The sequence below is a fragment of the Saccopteryx leptura genome, chromosome 1 (genome assembly GCF_036850995.1).
Source record: "Saccopteryx leptura isolate mSacLep1 chromosome 1, mSacLep1_pri_phased_curated, whole genome shotgun sequence".
NCBI lineage: Eukaryota > Metazoa > Chordata > Mammalia > Chiroptera > Emballonuridae > Saccopteryx > Saccopteryx leptura.
In genome coordinates this window covers 186,163,128-186,180,888 of record NC_089503.1, presented here as the reverse complement: position 1 = coordinate 186,180,888, position 17,761 = coordinate 186,163,128, and the positions used below count along the sequence as shown (strand labels likewise).

The 17,761-nt window shown below is 41.8% G+C and overlaps 1 protein-coding gene and 1 long non-coding RNA gene across 2 annotated transcripts in view; one reads left to right on the top strand and one right to left on the bottom strand.

Moving 5' to 3' along the window:
* The window catches only part of DISC1 (DISC1 scaffold protein), a 440,648-nt gene that overhangs the window by 153,027 nt on the left and 269,860 nt on the right, over positions 1-17,761 (bottom strand).
* On the top strand, positions 12,179-16,644 carry LOC136403891 (uncharacterized). Its single transcript, XR_010751197.1, has 3 exons — positions 12,179-12,544; positions 14,583-14,890; positions 16,444-16,644. It is a non-coding gene; the product is annotated as an uncharacterized lncRNA (long non-coding RNA).

The window sequence follows — 17,761 nt, the reverse complement described above, 5'->3', positions numbered from 1 at the left end:
ATTTTCCGTGCTGGAGGGGCTTTCACTCAGAGAGAAACGCGGCCGGCCTCATATCCTGGATTGCGCGCGCAGAGAGTGAATGAGAGATTCCTCCGAGTGCCTCGGCAGTGTGCTCCCGTGTTATCGCACAGAGGGGCAGAGTCAGGGGCCTTTGTGTGGGCCAAAGCAGAATCTCGGGCTGCCACAGCGCCTTGCAAAAGCCGCACACGGGGACGGAGCGAGACTCAATTCCAACGCTGCAACTTTTCCCTGCGGTTGGGGGTTTCACTCAGAGCGTGAGACTGCTGGCCGATATCCTGGTCTGCGCGCGCAGCCAGTGAGTGAGAGTTTCCTCCAAGTGCCCCAGAAGTGGGCGCCCGCCTGTGTTACCGGACAGAGTGGCAGACAGAGCCAGAGGTCTTTGAGTGGGCGGAAAGCCCGCCTGATTATGCTAGCAGCTCTGACTGACTGAACCTTACCCAGAGCCCTGTGCTGAGTGGAAATAGAGTGGGGAGTTGCCAGCTCTTTGAGCCTCTTACTATCCAGGCAGAGGCAGCAGCAACCCCATAGCTGGATTATCAGGCTACTAATTGAGGAAGGAAAGACTAGGAGAAAGGCTCCAGGAACACAGACTCTCTCACTGTCGGAGCCTATAAATGCTAATGAGCCTCGACTGCCAACGAGACTAAAGCACAATACATGACATTGCCATAGAGACTTATCAACTGCAAACCTCTACCTGAGCGTGCCAAAGGGACAGAACCCGGGGTACAGAGTCACCGACCAGGAAGAGGGAGAGAAAAGAAAAAGCAAGAAGATAACCTCTCAAAATCAAGAATAATCTGCAGACTTTATAACCTATCCCATTTTATTATATTTGTTCGTTTGTTTCTCTTACCTTCATTCTTGATATTCTTTTTCCTCCTCCAGTTTGGCCGATTAACTCTCTGCCGGTCTTACTCTCTCCTCTCCTTGAACTACACTACCCGTAAGTGTTACATCTCCCATTATCTTTTCTCTTCTCTTCCTTTCTCTCTATGAGGGTTGCACTCCAAAACCCTTAACTCACTCTCTCTCTCTCTCTCTCCTTTCTTTTTTCTTCTTTTAGTGGTTCCCTAGTTTTTTCTCTCTCTCTCTTTTCTCCCTCTATATTAGTTTCTTCCTTTCTCCTTTACGTCTCCTCTCATTCAAATCTCAATAACGAACAAATTATCTTATCTGGGACTCAAACTTATGTTTGTGGCATTTTGGGGGGTTTTTACTTCACCTTTTTAACACACTAGCAGTGCTCCCATCCCTGGCTCTCCATTTTATCTAGTTCTTGTTCCACTAAATACAATAGTAATTTTTTAATTTGTCCCCCCATTTTTCCGTTTTCCTCTTATTCCTCTCATCATAACTCTTAGACAACCAACACCTAAAAGCAAATCATTTTATTCTTGACCCAAATTTTTTCCTTATTTGCTTTTTGTGGGTCTATACGCTCTTTTTTATTCTTTTTTTTTTTTTTTTTTGCCCCTTTATTACTTTTCCGCAATTCAGGCCCTCCATCACAGGCATTGTTTGTTATAATTCACAGTTCACCACAAGATTTTCTCAAGAAAGAGGGGAGAGGAAAAAAGGAGGGGGGGAATAATTTCCTTTTTTAAAAATTTTTATTTTATTTCATTTTTCTTTATTTCATTATTAATTTTTTTTTAAAAAACTTTTCGATTTTTTATTTTTTTTATTATTTTTTTTAACTTTTTCTTTATTAAATCTCATTAATACTATCAACAAAACCACCCTCAGATGCCATTAAGGAAGAGAAAATCGAATATCATGGATACAAAAGAGAGGTAACACAGCTAGATGAGGAAAAATCTATGGAGAAAAAATTTAATATATTGGAAACCTTGGAGCTAAATGACAGAGAATTCAAGATAGAAATCCTAAAAATCCTCCGAGATATACAAGAAAACACAGAAAAGCAATTTAGGGAGCTCAGAAAACAACTCAATGAACACAAAGAATATATGTCCAAGGAAATTGAAACTATAAACACAAATCAAACAGAGATGAAAAACTCAATTCACGAGCTGAAAAATGAAGTAACAAGCTTAGCTAATAGAACAGGTCAGATAGAAGAGAGGATTAGTGAAATAGAAGACAAGCAACTTGAGGCACAACAGAGAGAAGAAGAAAGAGACTCAAAAATTAAAAAAAATAAGATAGCCCTACAAGAATTATCGGACTCCATCAAAAAGAATAACATAAGAATAATAGGTATATCAGAGGGAGAAGAGAGAGAAAATGGAATGGAGAACATACTCAAGCAAATAATAGATGAGAACTTCCCAAGCCTGTGGAAAGAACTAAAGCCTCAAGTTCAAGAAGCAAACAGAACTCCGAGTATTCTTAACCCCAACAAACCTACTCCAAGGCATATCATAATGAAATTGACACAAACCAACAGCAAAGAAAAAATTCTCAAGGCAGCCAGGAAAAGAAGAATACAACATATAAAGGAAGGCCCATTAGATTATCATCAGATTTCTCAGCAGAAACTCTACAAGCTAGAAGAGAGTGGACCCCAATATATAAAGTCCTGAAAGAGAGGAACTTTCAGCCACGAATACTATACCCATCAAAGCTATCCTTCAAATATGAAGGAGAAATAAAAACATTCACAGATAAAGAAAAGATGAGGGAATTTATCATCAGAAAACCCCCACTCCAGGAATTACTAAAGGGGGTTCTCCAATCAGATACAAAGAACAAAAAAAAAAAAACCAGAGCCAGAAATAAAAGCTCCAAGAAGAACACAATAAAACCAAATTTAAACTGTGACAACAACAAAAAGAAAGAGGGGGAGAAGATGGAGATTAACAGTAGCAAAGGACGATGGAGTGCAAAAGTACTCACAAAATAGTTCGCTATAATGAACAGGGTAGGGACCCTTTTCATTACTCAAAGGTAACCACCATTTAAAAAACCACCACAGAACCACATGAGATAAAAAAGATAGCAACAGAGGAAAGATGTATGGAATACAACCAAATAAAAACAAAAGATAGAAAAACGAAAGAGAAGGATCAAACAAGACACAAAACTAACAGAAAGCAAGATATAAAATGGCAATAGGGAACTCACAAGTATCAATAATTACACTAAATGTAAACGGATTAAACTCACCAATAAAAAGGCACAGAGTAGCAGAATGGATTAAAAAAGAAAATCCAACTGTATGCTGCCTACAGGAAACTCATCTAAGTAACAAGGATAAAAACAAATTCAAAGTGAAAGGCTGGAAAACAATACTCCAAGCAAATAACATTAAAAAAAAGTAGGTGTAGCAATACTCATTTCGGATAATGCTGACTACAAGACAGGAAAAGTACTCAGAGACAAAAATGGCCATTTCATAATGGCTAAGGGGACACTGAATCAAGAAGACATAACAATTCTTAATATATATGCACCAAACCAGGGAGCACCAAAATATATAAGACAGTTACTTATTGATCTTAAAACAAAAACTGACAAAAACACAATCATACTTGGAGACCTCAATACACCACTGACGGCTCTAGATCGGTCATCCAAACAGAGAATCAACAAAGACATAGTGGCCTTAAACAAAACACTAGAGCACCTGGATATGATAGACATCTATAGGACATTTCATCCCAAAGTGACTGAGTATACATTTTTCTCCAGTGTACATGGATCATTCTCAAGAATTGACCATATGTTGGGCCACAAAAACAACATCAGCAAATTCAGAAAAATTGAAGTTGTACCAAGCATATTTTCTGATCATAAAGCCTTGAAACTAGAATTCAACTGCAAAAAAGAGGAAAAAAATCCCAAAAAAATGTGGAAACTAAACAACATACTTTTAAAAAAATGAATGGGTCAAAGAAGAAATAAGTGCAGAGATCAAAAGATATATACAGACTAATGAAAATGACAATACGACATATCAGAATCTATGGGATGCAGCAAAAGCAGTAATAAGAGGGAAGTTCATATCACTTCAGGCATATATGAACAAAGAAGAGAGAGCCCAAGTGAACCACTTAACTTCCCACCTTAAGGAACTAGAAAAAGAAGAACAAAGACAACCCAAAACCAGCCAAAGAAAGGAGATAATAAAAATCAGAGCAGAAATAAATGAATTAGAGAACAGAAAAACTATAGAAAAAATTAATAGAACAAGGAGCTGGTTCTTTGAAAAGATCAACAAAATTGACAAACCCTTGGCAAGACTTACCAAGGAAAAAAGAGAAAGAACTCATATAAACAAAATCCAAAATGAAAGAGGAGAAATCACCACGGACACGACACCGTAGATATACAAAGAATTATTGTAGAATACTATGAAAAACTTTATGCCACTAAATTCAACAACCTAGAAGAAATGGATAAATTCCTAGAACAATACAACCTTCCTAGACTGAGTCAAGAAGAAGCAGAAAGCCTAACAGACCTATCAGTAGAGAAGAAATAGAAAAAAACATTAAAAACCTCCCCAAAAATAAAAGTCCAGGCCCTGACGGCTATACAAGCGAATTTTATCAAACATTCAAAGAAGATTTGGTTCCTATTCTACTCAAGTCTTCCAAAAAATTGAAGAAGAAGCAATACTTCCAAACACATTTTATGAGGCCAACATAAACCTCATACCAAAACCAGGCAAGGATGGCACAAAAAAAGAAAACTACAGACCAATATCTCTAATGAATACAGATGCTAAAATACTAAACAAAATACTAGCAAATCGAATACAACAACATATTAAAAAAATAATACATCATGATCAAGTGGGATTCATCCCAGAATCTCAAGGATGGTTCAACATACGTAAAACGGTTAACGTAATACACCATATCAACAAAACAAAGAACAAAGACCACATGATCTTATCAATAGACGCAGAAAAGGCTTTCGATAAAATATAACACAATTTTATGTTTAAGACTCTCAACAAAATGGGTATAGAAGGAAAATATCTCAACATGATAAAGGCCATATATGATAAACCATCAGCTAACATCATATTAAATGGCACTAAACTGAAGGCTTTCCCCCTTAAATCAGGAACAAGACAGGGTTGTCCACTCTCTCCACTCTTATTTAATGTGGTACTAGAGGTTCTAGCCAGAGCAATCAGACAAGACAAAGAAATAAAAGGCATCCATATTGGAAAAGAAGAAGTAAAGGTATCACTTTTTGCAGATGATATGATCCTATACATCGAAAACCCCAAAGAATCCACAAAAAGACTACTAGAAACAATAAGCCAATACAGTAGGGCGCAGGATACAAAATTAACATACAGATGTCAATAGCCTTTCTATATGCCAACAATGAAACAACTGAGAAGGAACTCAAAAGAATAATCCCTTTCACGATTGCAACAAAAAAAATAAAATACTTAGGAATAAACATAACAAAGAATGTAAAGGACTTATATAATGAAAACTATAAAGCATTGTTAAGGGAAATCGAAAAAGATACAATGAGATGGAAGAATATACCTTGTTCTTGGATAGGAAGAATAAATATAATCAAGATGGCCATATTACCCAAAGCAATATACAAATTTAATGCAATTCCCATCAAACTTCCAATGACGTTTTTTAAAGAAATAGAGCAAAAAGTCATCAGATTTATATGGAACTATAAAAAAACCCGAATAGCCAAAGCAATCCTAAAGAAAAAGAATGACGCTGGGGGCATTACAATACCTGACTTCAAACTATATTATAGGGCCACGACAATCAAAACAGCATGGTATTGGCAGAAAAATAGACAATCAGACCAATGGAACAGAATAGAAAGTCCAGAAATAAAACCACATATATATAGTCAAATAATTTTTGATAAAGGGGCCAAGAACACACAATGGAGAAAAGAAAGCCTCTTCAATAAATGGTGCTGGGAAAACTGGAAAGCCACATGCAAAAGAATGAAACTAGACTACAGTCTCTCTCCCTGTACAAAAATTAACTCAAAATGGATCAAAGATCTAAACATAAGACCTGAAACAATTATGTACATAGAAGAAGATATAGGTACTCAACTCATGGACCTGGGTTTTAAAGAGCATTTTATGAATTTTACTCCAATGGCAAGAGAAGTGAAGGCAAAAATTAATGAATGGGTCTCCATCAGACTAAGAAGTTTTTGCTCAGCAAGAGAAACTGATAACAAAATAAACAGAAAGCCAACTAAATGGGAGATGATATTTTCAAACAACAGTTCAGATAAGGGCCTAATATCCAAAATATACAAAGAACTCATAAAACTCAACAACAAACAAACAAACAATCCAATAAAAAAATGGGAAGAGGATATGAATAGACACTTCTCCCAGGAAGAAATACAAATGGCCAACAGATATATGAAAAGATGCTCATCTTCTTTAGCTATTAGAGAAATGCACATCAAAACGGCAATGAGATACCACCTCACACCTGTTCGATTAGCTGTTATTAGCAAGACAGGTAATAACAAATGTTGGAGAGGCTGTGGAGAAAAAGGAACCCTCATTCACTGTTGGTGGGAATGTAAAGTATTACAACCATTATGGAAGAAAGTATGGTGGTTCCTCAAAAAACTGAAAATAGAACTACCTTATGTCCCAGCAATCCCTCTACTGGGTATATATCCCAAAAACTCAGAAACATTGATACATAAAGACACATGCAGCCCCATGTTTATTGCAGCATTGTTCACAGTGGCCAGGACATGGAAAGAACCAAAAAGCCCATCAATAGATGACTGGATAAAGAAGATGTGGCACATATACACTATGGAATACTACTCAGCCATAAGAAATGATGACATCGGAACATTTACAGCAAAATGGTGGGATCTTGATAACATGATACGAAGCGAAATAAGTAAATCAGAAAAAACCAGGAACTGTATTATTCCATTCGTAGGTGGGACATAATAGTGAAACTAAGAGACATTGATAAAAGTGTGGTGGTTACGGGGGGGGGGGGAATGGGAGAGGGAAAGGGGGTGGGGAGGGGCACAAAGAAAACAAGATAGAAGGTGACAGAGGACAATCTGACTTTGGGTGGTGGGTATGCAACGTAATTGAACGACAAGATAACCTGGACTTGTTATCTTTGAATATATGTATCCTGATTTATTGATGTCACCCCATTAAAAAAATAAAATTATTAAAAAAAAAAAAAAAAAAGAATCAAAGACAAAGTAGCAGCTTATTGTCAGAGCTGTTTTCAGAACAACAACAAAACAAGATTAGTGCCGCATAGCTGTGTATAACTTATACTGATGACCCCTCAAGAAAATCAGTGGTGGTGAGAAAAATGGTGTTTCCTGCTTCTTAAAAACCATCCAGCTTCACCCATCAATAAAGACTTTTGGTGCAACCCAGAGGGTCAGTCTACAAGAAAATAGATGTTGAACAAGTGAAGCACTCGGGAATGGAAAATCACCAATTCTTTACAATTGAGGAGCGTTACGGAAAGTCAAATAAGGAGAAAACTCTGCATAGAGAATGGAATGTAGAAAACATAAATAAGAAAGGAAATCTATAACCAAAATTAGGTTACAATGGGACAGCTGCTGCTGGGCTTCCAGAGACAGCGTCAGGGCACCCGCCTCCCACGCTCAGGGACTCTGTGGCTGTTTCCTCTTTTATGCATCAACCCGTCTCCTTCCCCAGGTGTCCTTTCCTTCCTGTTGGCTTAGGTCTCATAGCCCTTGTAAAAGCCATTAAAAATTACAAGGAGCCTTCATTGCAAAAGAGAACTATTTCTCCTGAGGGTCTTAAGGGATAATTGTAGGTAAAATACAAACTCTAAAGCCATCCTCTATTTTCACAAGCAGTGAATTCCAAAATAACACTAGTCCTGTACCAGTTACTCACAAACACATGTGTGTACACAGGAGTATGGTGAGAGGACAGCCTCACTGAACTGGAATTCAGTGTTGGCTCTCTACCAACTCTGAGGACATTACTGTGCAGACAAAGCCATGAACCTGGAGTCAGATGTTCCAGTTCCAATTCCACAGTGTGTCCGTAAAGTCATGGTGCACTTTTGACCAGTCACAGGAAAGCAACAAAAGAGATAGAAATGTGAAATCTGCACCAAATAAAAGGAAAACCCTCCCAGTTTCTGTAGGATGATGTGGCAGCATGTGCGCATGTGCAGATGATGACGTAACACCGTGTATACAGAGGAGCAGCCCACGGCCATGCCAGTCGAGATGTGGACGGAACAGAGGAAAGTTCAGTGTGTTCTGTGGCTCGCTAAATTCGAATCCATGACCAAAGTGCAACGTGAATATTGGCACGTTTATAAAAAAGCGCCACCACATAGGTATAACATTACTCCGTGGGATAAGCAGTTGAAGGAAACCGGCAGTTTGGTGGAGAAACCCCATTCTGGTAGGCCATCAGTCAGTGACGAGTCTGTAGAGCAGTGGTTCTCAACCTGTGGGTCGCGACCCTGGCGGGGGTCGAACGACCAAAACACAGGGGTCGCCTAAAGCATCGGTTGAGAACCACTGCTGTAGAGGCTATACGGGATAGCTACCTAAGGAGCCCTAAAAAATCTGTGCGTGAGCCCACACCGAACTGCACTGAATAGGTATGAAACTGGGAGAGTTTTCCTTTTATTTGATGCAGATTTCACATTTCTATCGTCTTTTGTTGCTTTCCTGTGACCGGTCAAAAGTGCACCATGACTTTACGGACACACTGTATTTTCTTCTGATACAAGTTGAAGCACAAATAATTTAGCCTGTCTGAATCTCAACCTTTGGATCATAAAATAACAATAATCACACTGCCCTTTCCTGACCTTCATGTTGAGTCTGAAAACAGTCTAAGAATTAAAGTGATAATATATACAAAGAATATTAGTTATTGATCATTAGTATACATAATATAAACCCAAAGTCATTAAGACGAGTTCTGTGTCTGAAAAGCAAATTTTTACAGCCTTACAGCCATGTAGTAAGGATGAAGGATTGGCTTCCTCTCCTCTCAGCTCCTGGGTCAGCCACTGTGCTCCCTACCACCCCCATGCTCACCACCCTTCCCTACCCCCCTCCAGTCCCATCTCTGGCTTCCCCCAGCTTGCAGGTGCTGTAGGAGAAAGCCTAAAGGATTAGGACTAAGAAGGAACATATTTCTACCTGATTCTCTCTCTTCCTGTGTCACCTCAGTTTTTCCCAATATAAAAATGCTTGCTTACATGAGTTTTAAATGGACATTGTCCTATTTGGAGCCCACAATACTACATAAAGTAACTTGGAAGCTCTAAAACATTCCACAGAAGGGAGAGAGATCACCACAATTCATACTATCCAAGGCATAAGGCAGAAACACATGCTGGATTATCTTTATGAAAAGCAAAATAGATTGCAATCAGTGAGAATGAAATACACTCCTTCTCAAATCTGATTTCATCTCAGGGAAACAGAAGCCTTTCAACGATTAGAATTGTCCAGTGAAGCTACAGGAAAAGGATGGGGTGGTTGTTTATCAATCATAGTGTCCCAGTAGAGCCCAAGCTCTACGTCAATCAGGTGTCCCTGATTCGACTTCCCAGTGCAGTGGGACACTCCTGCTTATTAGCAGGGCTGGCAGCCTCTTCAAGACTACTCTTGAGGCGGCTATAAGGATGCTACTGTTAAATGCCACCAGAGGAGACACAACTGACACACAAATTAGTTGCAATAATCACACAGGCAATTTATTACTCACAAACCCTTTTGGTGTGCCTCAGTACAGCTTAAGGGGGCCCTGTCGGCGTGCTCCTCTCCGCTGGCTTTGGTCTGAGCTCAGAGCAGCATGAAGACAGTCCACATCAACGTTGGAGACTGGGCAACTAATGCAGCAGGGGGCCCCTCAGCTTTAGTTCCCTTTCTGGCCAATGCCTTCTAACAGGTGTCAACTTACAGGATTATCACCTCAAACCACCTTTTTGGGAGTTCCTCGCAGGGAACTCCCTTTATGTCAATCTACTGAAATGTTTACATTAAACCACTTTTTAAGATGTTCTTATTTTCATTAATTTACAAAGTTAATGTAAATAACACCAAGCCACTTCTTATCTATGTATAACTTCACACACACATACTAACTGGGCTCTGCTTGTAAGTCAGTCTGTTTATCACATTACAGAGTTATGGCACTAAGCCATTATATTAATTCCTATCTAATTGGCATAACTTTACTTAATTTTAATAAATATTTTTAATATCCTTAACTACTTTTATATATCTTTGATATTTTTATATTTCTATATATTTAATTACTATAACCTTATATTACTATAACACATAGTGGGAGAGGTGTTTATGACGTGGAAGGATCACATGAGCCCTAATATTCCCAACCCTTGGAGTTTTTAATCTTTTGTTTGAATGAATTAATGACAAATATTTACATTTTAACATTATGATCATCCCCTATGGCTTTCCCACTCTATGTCACAGCCACGGTGGGTGTGGGTGATACAACTAGTCATCGAGAAAAGGCATTCTGACACAATGGAATTAATATGAAAGACAAATCCTGCGAAGATGCCAGTAGGGCTTATTCCTCTTGTAAAAAGCAGGTACACAGTATCTTACCTACAGTCCAGCTGCTCGTCAGGTAGGTGTTCCCTGGGAATCCACCTTTCTGGCAACATTCAGACACTAGAAACAAACTGAATTCATCATCCACAGTATTTGAATCACTGATAAAAGCAATGGGTTAAATACAGCTCTGACAAGTTTTCTAGACACAGACAAAGACTGTGGGCATCCAAAGGGGAAAAAATGTAGGATCATATAAGAGGCCTCAGGTCAGATGAACGGTGCTTCTGTAGGCGGGGGAGGCCAGCTGTGCTGTGCAAATGCTATTCAAGAGAAGTGGTGGGGAATTGAGAACTGATAACTCAATCCTAAAAAATCGAGACCTGCTGATGTTATGATGCCTCCCTGGAGATTTTGGTTAGGTAACTTCCATTTGTAGGCTCTGGCCAGTTGGTTCAGCAGTAGAGTGTTGGTCCGGCATATGAATGTCCCAGGTTCCATTCCTGGTCAGGGCATACAGGAGAAACAATCATCTGCTTCTCCACCTTCCCCATCTCCCCCCTCTCTCTCTCTTTTCCCCTCCTGCAGCTATTGCTCAAATGGTTCAAACAAGTTGGCCCTGGGCACTGAGGATGGCTCCATGGCCTTATCTCAGGTGCTAAAATAGCTCGATTTCCAAGCAATGGAGTAGCAGCCCCAGATGGGCAGAGAGCATCACCTGGTGGTGGGCTTGCCAGGTGGATCCTAGTCAGGGCATATGTGGCAGTCTGTCTGTCTGCCTCCCTTCCTCTCACTTAATAAAAATAAATAAAAAGAAAACGTTCTATTTATGATACTACTACTCTTTTTTATCTCAGCTAAAAATTAGTGAAACTTCCTATCTATAGAGATTCTAAATTGTTTTGTGGAGAATAGCTATTCTTTTTTTTTTTTTTTTTTAATTTTTCTATTGATTGGAGAGAGAGAGAAGCATCAGCTTGTTGTTCTACTTAGTTGTTCCATTTAGTTGTGTACTCATTGATGGCTTCTTGTACATGCCCTGACCAGGAATCTAACTTGTGACCTTGGTACACCAGGACAATGCACTGAGCAACCCAGCCAGGGCCAAGCTATAATTCTAAAAAAAGCCACCCCCAGGCTCTTTCCAGTGGTATAATCCACCCCTCTTAGGAAATGGCTATAGGTTGCTAGGAGGGGCAGTACAGCGTCATGCCAACCAGGTCCCCCTGGGATCTGTGGTTTGGTGATCCCTGCAGTGACCTTCAGACAGAGTGGCTGAGAAAGATTATGCCTGGGCAAAGACTGCTAAGTGCCTCCAAATATCCATTCTACTCTCCATCTACAGAATAGGGCTTTCAGCTGGATTTCCAAAAATATAGTTCTTGGCTTCCTTTGCAGCTAGATGTGGCCATGAGACCAAGACCTGGACAAAGGGCCATAAGTAGAAGTGTCATTGGGCAGCTTCCAGGTGATAGATACATGAATTTACCAAAACTTCCAAACTGCCCTTTTGCTGTTCCACTTGTCTATCTGACCCCACCCTCAATTACTGGACGATTGCCCCTGAAACAGAAAAGTTCTAGGAAGCTGGTCAGCTGCCCCGAGGAGAAGCGTTCCAGGAAGCCGAAATCATAGGACTGCAGAAGGGAGCATACCAGAATTGCTGACTCAACACACACTTGCTCAAAGCTCTTCCCACCTTAATAAATGTTTGCCTCAGAGTCTGTTTCAGTGCACTTCTCCCAGAGGAATGCCCCAGCAGGTCTTTCTCCTCTAATAAAGCCTGCACACCTGGTGTTTGAGTGCCGTCTCATTCTTACATCTGGTGCCGAAACCCGGGACAGGGTACTAACTGCCTGGACGATCCCTCTTTGCAGGCCAAACTTACAACCAGGGAAGCAGTGGACAGCGGCAGCTTGTCTGGGCTAACTCCCTAATTCTGTTCAGCTGTGTGAGCGGGGTTGAGCGACCGGCAGTCCGACACTGTCCTGAACCCTGCTGGACCAGGAAGGTAAGGAGTTTCTCCCTCCTCCCTCCCCAGTTGGCCTCCAAATTTCTCTCTAAAAACACCTCTTCCTGGTAGAATGGTTTTGACTTAGGACCCCATATCTACAGGTGGTCTGCCTCTACTCCTCTACTGGACTTCTACGAAAGTCTAGGTGCGCCTCGCCAGGCGACTCTCCTATGTCTCGGGATCTCGGCCTCGGGGTGACGACCTCTTGTCTGAGACTCTCTTTCTACAGAGATTTTCTCCTCTCGGAACTGTGACTGAAGGCAGGGACGCCCTATTCTCTCACCAGTCTCCTCTACTGTGGGTTCCTCCCAGTCCAAACCATCTCGCCAGACTCCCCTCAGCTGTGTCCTCAAAAATCTCGCCAAACTTGGCCTGTCTGACCTCAAACCAAAAAAATTCATTTTCCTCTCTAATACAGCCTGGCCTCAATGTAAATTAGACAACGACTCCCACTGGCCCGAGAATGGAACCCTTGATTACAATATCCTAAGAGATCTTGACAATTTCTGCCACCGGACAGGAAGGGCATCAGAAATTCCTTACATGCAGGCTTTTCTTCTCCCTTCTCTCCTGTCCTTACTTTCTGTGCCTTCTGTTCTACACGCAGGCCATTTTTGGCCAGAGAAACCTCACCTAAAACCTCCGCTCCTAATCTCTCCTCCACAGACTCCTAACTCTCTCCCTTTCTGCCTGACCCCCGAGGGTACCCCTCTCTCAGGACCCCTCGTTGGTCCCTCTGCAAATCTTTTCCACTCAAGTCTCTCCCCTCCAGAAAGCACCCTCCCTTCGCAGAAACCTGTTTTCTCATTCACCTGCAAATCCAGTCTCTCTTTCTCCTCCCCTGCTGGCCAGGGGCCCCTCCCTTCTCCACTATATTCTTAAACCCCTCCTCCCTCCTTACAGATGGGCGGCTCAGTCTCTTTTTCTTCTTTGTCCCATCCTTCCCCCTCCTCAGAGACTGACTGTGCCTTCCACTACCCCTCGCCCCCTCCCCTTTCCTCAGAGCTCTAAATCCTTTTGACTCCTCTAACCATGTGGTACCACACCAGCACTTTAACCTCCTTCTCCTGCAGATTCTGATCCTCCTTTTTTTCCATCCAGCTGCTCACACTGTCCATCAGTCTTCTTTCTCTCTTCTTCTCCTCTATGCTGACAACTCCTGCCATCTTGAAAAGCTTAAAAAAACAGAATTGTCTATTGAGCTGTGTGAGTGAATAATCTGTTTTGTCTCTCTGTCAGAAAATATCTCTAGTATAATTTGAATTGAAATAAGTAAAGCATCCTCATTTAAATTCCTTAATTCATAAATTTTATCTGAAGTCTTTGTTTAATGTGTAACTGTGTCTGTTTCTAAGGCCTTAAACCAATAATTACCTGCTTCTTAAACCAGGCTTACTCATCTCCATGGACTCTCCCTGCAATACACCCATCCTTTCTGTTCAAAAACCTTCAGGGGCTTATCACCTCATACCAGACTTACACCTAATCAATGAGGCGGTAGTTCCCCTCCATCCAGTAGCCCTAATCTCTACAAGTTATTGTCACACATTCCCTCAAACACCACTCACTTCACAATACTAAACCCCAAAAATGCCTTCTTTGCCATTCCTCTACACCCTGACTCTTACTTTCTGTTTGCCTTTACCCAGACACTAATGCAGCCCAGCAACTTACATGGACTGTCTTACCCCAGGGGATCAAAAACAGCCCACATCTGTTTCGGCAGGCACTAGCTCGGGATTTAACAGCATGCAATCTTAAAATTAGTACTCTCTTATAATATGTAGATGACCTACTCCTCTGCAGCCCCTCCCTGCTTGCCTTAAGGAGACACACCTCCACCCTTCTTAACTTCCTCACCATGAAGGGATATCGTGTCTTCCTTGCTAAGGCTCAACTTCACTCCTAGTCTGTAGCCTATCTAGATAGACATTGCCTTAACCCCCACCACCTGAAGTCTTACCCTAGATCGAACTCAGACCCTCCACAGTCTCCAACAACATACCACCGCAAATCAAATCTTTTCTTTCCTCAGGCTTCTTTAAACACTGGATTCCCAATTTTGCTCTTAGTCAAGCCCCTCAGTGAGATCTTCTGAGCATGACTTTTAAGGTCTCTAATGACCAAGGGAGTAACAGAAAAGGCAAATAAGGCCCAAAAGAAGTCAGGAAATACCAGCTTTTGGCATACACTCTTAAAGGCTCCAGTGCCCTAAAGGGCTTCATAGAATTCCATCAGGGCCCTGCTCCAGCATGGAAAGAAAGGTCATTGAACTGAAGCCTGCCAGGCTTCCCAGCCCCACCATTTGACACATCTGTGCTGTGGAAAGAGGGACATGAGAAGGTAAGCTGCCCCCTTGCTCCTTGGAGGGAGGGTTCAGTCTCTTCTAGCCCTGCTCCAGCTACCTGTGCTCTGACCTTGCCCAGTGTGCTGGGAATTGCCACTGAATGCCCAAGGACATAGTTCACAAGCCTAAGGTATTTCTTTCAAGTAACAGATAAACTAATCTCATTTCCTGTAAACACAAGGGCCATCTACTATGCCTTACCTGAATCTTTGACTTTTATTTATTTCTCAAATATTTCTACTGTATTGACAGTCTGATTTTGTTGCTTTATTTAATGTATAACATCTCCTTTATTCCTCTTATCTCAATGCCCCATACCTATTGTAGGCTGGGACCTGCTGCTAATTCCAGCTAGAAGCAGTGGTCAGTAGGACTTAAACTCTAACTGCAAAGTATAGAAATGTAACCACCCTTTCCCTAAGTACTTGAAGGATTTACAGGTTACTCAGCAAACTGTTCAAAGGCTGTCCAAGAGGCGCTTCCAGCATTACATCACCCAAGGACTGACTTTCACGTGGACAGGTCCACACACCATGATCCTGACAACTCACACTGCTACTAAGGGTGACTCTTTCCTCCACCCTGACTATCTGACAGTCACCCCTGAAGCTCCATCTGGAGCTCAGAAACAGAGAAATGAAACCAATCCCTTGTCCTTCTATTCTCTATTCACCTCTCAACCTACCTCACCCAATCAGATGCTTTCTCCTCGCGTAGAACCAACACCTACATGTGTCTCCCTACTAATTAGACAGAAACCTGTACCCTAGTCTATCTCACTCCAAATATCAACCTAATCATCCCACCCCATGAGCCTCTTTCAGTTCCTAGTACACTACCCGTCAATCTAAGGACCAAACGAGCTGTACAGGTAATCCCTCTTCTTGTTGCTTTAGGAATCTCTACAGAAGTAGGTCTCAGGGCAGGGGGACTGGCCAGTGCCCTGTCTTATTCTCTCTCTCTCTCTCTCTCTCTCTCTCTCTCTCTCTGAACCTCAGCGAATTCGTAAACATGGAATCAGTGGTTTCACACAAACTGGGTGTCTTGACTATTGCCTTTCATTAGTCCACTAACTCTCCTATTTATTTTTCTAACTTTTAGACCCTACCTCTTATGTTTGTTCACTAGTTTCTTACAAAACTGCATGCAGACCTTCGCCAATCAGAAAATTGGAAAAATCTACCTAACCCTACATACCAACCCTAAAACCTGCCCTCGCAAAACAAAAAACTCTGGAACCCTATAAATACACCCCTACTCTAACTGCCCCAGGGAGAGGTCCAAGAAAGAGGCCTCAATAGGGATAACAGCAGGAAGTAGCTCGAGAAGATGGCTGGTCTGAGACAAACCTCCTTCCTGGACCTCATACCCTTTTTCTCTTTTTCTCTTCCCCTCACTTCTTTCTTCTTTTATCATACCACAGAGTTGAGAAATGATAGATACATGAATTCACCAGAACTTCCAAACTGCCCTTTTGCTGTTCCACTTGTCTATCTGACCCCACCCTTCCTTACTGGACTATCGCCCCTGAATAGGACTATCGCCCTAGAAAAGTTCTAGGAAGCTGGTCAGCTGCCCCGAGGAGAAGCATTCCAGGAAGCCGAAATTGTAGGACTGCAGAAGGGAGTGTACCAGAATTGCTGACTCAACACACACTTGCTAAAAGCTCTCCCCACCTTAATAAAAATTTGCCTCAGAATCTGGGTGCACTTCTCCCAGAGGAGTGTCCCGGCAGGTCTTTCTCCCCTAATAAAGCCTGCACACGTGGTGTTCGAGTGCCGTCTCATTCTTACACCAGACACCTTCCTTAAGGATCAGAAAACATGTCCCCCCCTTATGCTTGTCCTACCTCCATCCTGCTACCTACATCACCAAGTTTCTATAGGCCATGAGGTTGGAGCCAGCAGGCTGGTTTCCCCATAACTGTGAGGTACCATGCCAGCCTGGGATTGCCCACCTATGCAAGAGGGGGAAATTATGTCTACTTTAAGCAACTATAAATAAAGATTATCTCGAATTTTCTGTAATAGCCAAACCTAATGCTAACTAATAAAGTGTCAAAAGCAAGTGGGATTGACAAGACAGCTCGAGGTGGTTGTTTGTCACTGGAATACGTTGTTGCCTCTTTGGGCAGGAAAATCTAAATAACCTTACTAGAGAGCACTAAACATCTCTCCACTACTAACCCCTTGCTGCCTTACTATTTCACCTTCCATCACGGTTTTCTGCTGCCAAGATAGGCTCTGACTCGCTGGAGCAGCACCCACAACTCTCACACTGCTGCCCTGGATGGCATCTTCTCTCCACCTGACAGGCCTTCCCTTTTGTCTCGCCACTATTTATACTGGCCACTTCTTTCACAATCTAGGATGGGATGTAGTGTATTTGCAATAACTTCTTGCCATCTATTACGGTTGCATCCTCAGGGAAGCCATCCCTCCCGCTGTAGTAAGGCAGAGGAGACAAGCATGTCCCATGTCCCCTGTAATTACAGCAGTGGATATGCCACCAGAGATGAACCAGAGTCCTCCCAGATACTGACATTCAGAAACTAAAAGAAAAAGGATTCCTTTCTGGGGCAGGGATAATAAAGCTGTGGATGCCAGTTGGACGCTGCCAAAGGCCATCTGCACTGCCATTTTCCCTGTCACGTGGTGTAGCATGTTTAAAAAGCAGCCAAGCAGTGATGTGACAAGACTACCAGTTACCTAATAGCTAAGAGCTATTTTCCCCCTTATAAAAACAAAATAAAACAAAAAAGATAATAACAACTAGATTTCAGCTTCTCTGGCAGACAAGGCTGCTGGAAGACACAACAGTGACCAAAGGGACAGAAGCATGAGCTCTTGGCTGGGTTTGTGAGAGAG